The 4,596-nt window shown below is 36.8% G+C and overlaps 1 non-coding gene across 1 annotated transcript; it reads right to left on the reverse strand.

Moving 5' to 3' along the window:
- Nucleotides 1–214: 214 nt before the first annotated feature.
- On the reverse strand, nucleotides 215–321 carry LOC115032905. Its single transcript, XR_003838552.1, has one exon. It is a non-coding gene; the product is annotated as a U6 spliceosomal RNA (small nuclear RNA).
- Between the last annotated feature and the right edge of the window lie 4,275 nt (nucleotides 322–4,596).

Here is a 4,596-nt window from a genome sequence, read left to right on the forward strand (position 1 = left end):
TCATACCATTGAAGTTGTCAGGTACTATAAATCAGTTTGATCTGTGTTTATATTGATTATGTAGGTTAAAGGAAGGACTCAAGGAAACTAAGATATAACAGTTGTATTTTTTCTATGAACTATACAGCTTTAATAATGGAAACATTGCTTGATGCAAACTATATTTGCATGAGAAATTGTGTATTTATTATGCATGTCTTTTTGGTTCTGTTTTAAAAATATGGAATGCTTCACGGATTTGCATGTCATCCTTGCGCAGGGGTCATGCTAATCTTCTCTGTATCATTCCAATTTTAGTATATGTGCTACCGAAGTGAGCACGATATACCAGCTTTAAAGTTTAAAACTACATTGTGTCCAAAGCCAGTATATGGTAACTAGCAGAATAAGTGAGGAAATATTAATGCTAAATTTAGGGTATTTTTTGCAATAAAATAATCACTCATAAAATAATGACCCAAGAAGTAAGTAGCAATATGCAATTTCTGAGTTCTTTTTTCACTTAATGGCAATATTAATCATAGTATTTGAACTTTTAGTTGCAAGTAATTATAACCACTCTATCTATATATAGGCATTGTTTCTCTCTGAGGTGATTTTATGTGGCTCATTTATTCATTCCACATGTACTGCCAACTACCTCCTATGTGCCAATCATTTGTTGTGTCCTGGAGACAAACAAGAGCAACATGTTTCAACCTCAAAGGAATTATAGGGCGTGGGACATCTTAGTGCATGACAGATACCAGACGAGTTCATACAGTACTTTTGGAAACAAAGACAATAAAAACTATTTGATAACAAGAGGAGCCAACCAGACCAAGAAGCTAAAGGATGGCCATTCTGAGTCAGGGTTAAGGATGCTGAGCATGTCCTGGCACATGGTTGTTAGAGGAAGATAGAAGTATATATTCATGACTCTATTTGCTGGAAATGTTCCTAATACATAAGATGGATACCTCATAGTAAATACATAAGTACATCTATAATAATTCATTGTAAGTTCTATAAAAGATACATATTAGAACATATGGCATAAATCTTGGTTAATATTAGCTAATAATAGTTTTAAACTTTAAAGCTGTTATACCTTTGTTTTCCTGAGTCCTTCCTTTAACCTACATAATCAATATAAACACAGATCAAACTGACTTTTAGTATCTGACAACTTCAATGGTATATATTTTTTTATTTTGTTCATTTTTACATCCTAAATGAAACAATTGTTTATAGAGTTATATAGAAACATCTGTATATAGTGTTTCAGCCACAGAAATATAAGGGTTCAAAATTGTTTGTGGATCCAGGAATGATGGATTATGTTTGCAGTCCTGCGACTCAGGGGGCTTACAGAGGTTGAGCACTATGAAGTAAAAGCTATTCTTGTCTGTATCGTAAGATACTATCACAAACAAGCAAGCAAACAAGCAAAAAAAAATATATGAGAAGGAAATGAAGGAGCAAAGGGGAAGGAAAGAGAGAGGAGAAGAAGGAAGGAGGGAGCACTAATCCTGCACTTGAAGCAGAAGCTTATGGGAAAGACTCAAGTTCAATTCTTCCCAAATCCACACCGTAGCTCCAACAGTTGTTTCATCTAGTATTTCCTTCCATCATTCTGAACATAAAGCCCATTTTGTCATTATCCTACCATTTCTTCATAATTTTTCTATTACTTAAAAACTATTTCTACTTATAAGTCAAAACTTCAATATCACATTGTTATACAAAATCCGTCACTAGCATTTGCTATGACATAACATATAAATAAATGTGTGTCCCGGACTGGCCTCAAACTCCTGCCTCTCCCTCCTTCAGCAAATCCTACCAGGATCCAGCTCAGGGGGGAGGTTCTGAGGCCTGATACTGTTACTGATGGCTATGGTGTGCTTATAAACAGGAGCATGGCATGGCTGCCCTTTGAGAGGCCCAAAGGGCAGTTGAAAGAGTCAGATATAGATACTTACACCCAACCAATGGACAGAAGCTGGGGACCCCTGTGGTTGAATTGGGAAAGGGCTGGAAGAAACTGTGGAGCAGGGTGACCCCATAGGAAGACCAGCAGTCTCAATTAACCTGGACCCCTGAGATCTCTCAGACACTGAGCCATCAACCAGGCAGCATACACCAGCTGATATGAGGCCCTGACACATATGTAGCAGAGGACTGCCTGACTTGGCATCAGTGAGAGAGGATGCACCTAACCCTCCCTCTAGAGAGACTTGGGGCCTCAGGCAATAGGAAGACCTGGTTGGGTGGGTAGGGAATTGGGGAATTCCTCTTGGAGATGGGAGAGAGTGAGTAGGATAGGGAGTGGTTGGAGGAAAGACCAGGAGGGGGATAACACTGGACTGTAAAAAAAAATAATTAAATAATAAAAGTACATATATACATACATACTACATACATACATACATGTATTTTTTTCTCTTCAGGAATATAGCAAGTCATGGGTTTTTTGTTTTTTTGTTTTTTGGTTTTTGGTTTTTGGGGTTTTTTTTTGCCTTATTTTCTTTCTTAAACTCTTTAATTTTTTTATTGCATAGCCATTTTTCTCATTTTATTCAACATTGGTAATGAGTCAGTTTTGAAGACAAAACTGCTAAAAATGAGGTCCAATCATCACAGCTCATCTGTTGTTTCTCAAGACCTTTCTCTTTTACAAGAGAATTGTTTCCTTTTTTATGATTACTATGATATTGGGTTACTGCAATGTCAAATTGAACTCTAACCTAAATTCTTAATTTTTCTAATATTCATCCCTTTATAAGTATCAGTTCCAAAATCAAAGAAATATAATTTCGAATAATCATTTCATTTTCTTATCTTGAAAAAAATCACTGGACTTCTCAAAATATGCTTTATCCAGATCAGTCAAACTGTGAAGCCAATGTCTATTCCAAATTTCTATGCAGATATTTGGATATGGTAAGATGCATGTAAAAAGCTTATTGGTGTCTCAAATGTAGTGCAGTTTTGAAAACAGAGAAGGTGAGGTACCTAGTTTGTGGGTAATTGAAGCAAGGACATCATTGTTGAGCGCAGTGCAAGAGGAATAGCAAAACAGCTTTAGAACATACAAAATGTGGCCTTCCGGTTAGGGCAACCAAGAAGGGTCTACCTAGGAGAAGCCGAAGCCCAGGACTCATGTCCTGGGGACTTCATGCTATAGGGAGTTTTGCTCTGCTTGTTGCCTTCACAGCTGTCTTCATCTAAGAATTGTATGAAAACTCTAAAGGGGATTTCCAGTCCCTAACTGGGCAGTATCTCTGGCCCTCACAATAATAGTGCTTGATCATTTTCAGGCGTTGCTCCTGGAACAGATTAATGATTCAATCACCACCCTTAGAAAGAATTTAGAAATGCAGATCATTTGTAATGACCAACACCCTCAGAAAGAATTTGGAGAAGCAGACTGTTAGTGAGGTTAAGATAGTCTTGTTAGTGGCTCTATTGTAAAAAATCTTAGAGAACAATTTGAAGTTCAGAAAAACACACTCTTAATTTTTAAACTAGGGATTGTTTGTAAAGGTCAGGGAACAAGGAACAATGACAACCTAATGGCAGTGACTAAAGTAACTCTTTGTTGAAGCAGGACTGGTGATCAAGGTGACAATTAAGTTCTTGTACCCATTTTGCCTTTAGCTTCCTGTTGTGACAATAAAAATTACTGATGAGCAGTGTGCATTCTGAGGATCTAAAGTAGAAATGACTTTTAATGGCCTTTATATAAAGATTTAGATTTCTGACTCCTTTTAACATTTTTATAAGATTACTTTTTAAGATAAATACTAAAATAATTGATTCTTTCTCTGTAACCACAAATTGTTGCCTGCCATTAAGGAAAAACAGGCTAAGAAAATGACCTTGCTTGTTTACATTTTGTGAATGAATAACAAGTTATGAATGTATTTGGGTTCTTGGGAATATTTTGTTATTGCTGCCTTTATTTTCTTCACCCATACTACATGTTTCTTCACATGAGGGTATTCGGGAACATGGTTTTCTACACATTCTTATTGGGATACATCATTTAACGAAAAATAAGATGTAACCACATTGTGATTTCTGAACACCTTAAATGATTTTGCGGGGATATATAAGCTATGGGAGAAAAAACAAAGTTGTTGGAATCTGCTTGTTGGAGTTTGCTTCATACACCAAATGTGTATATATAAATATATATATGTGTAATGTTGGTCAGAGCTTTGCTCTATCCACTCAAAGTTCAAGTATTATGTATGTATGTATGTATGTGTATGCATGTGTATGTATGAACTTAGCTTATCGTGCTTTATCTAGTCTGTGATTGTGTGTGTCTCTGTGTGTCTGTGTGTGTGTGTGTGTGTGTGTGTGTGTATGTGTGAGAGAGAGAGAGAGAGAGAGAGAGAGAGAGAGAGAGAGAGATATTTCCTCTATCCCCTTTTCTTTTTCCATTCTTGCCAAACCCCAAGGAATTCAGAGTTCAGAGTATTTTTCACCACTCACAGGGGTGCAGGCCCCATTGGATCAAGCTTTATTCCCTCAGAGAAAAGTTTGGCTCTCTGGCTTCTCTCTCTCTCTCTCTCTCTCTCTCTCTCTCTCTCTCTCTCTCTCTCT

The sequence above is a fragment of the Mus caroli genome, chromosome 12 (assembly GCF_900094665.2).
Source record: "Mus caroli chromosome 12, CAROLI_EIJ_v1.1, whole genome shotgun sequence".
In the NCBI taxonomy this organism is placed as follows: domain Eukaryota; kingdom Metazoa; phylum Chordata; class Mammalia; order Rodentia; family Muridae; genus Mus; species Mus caroli.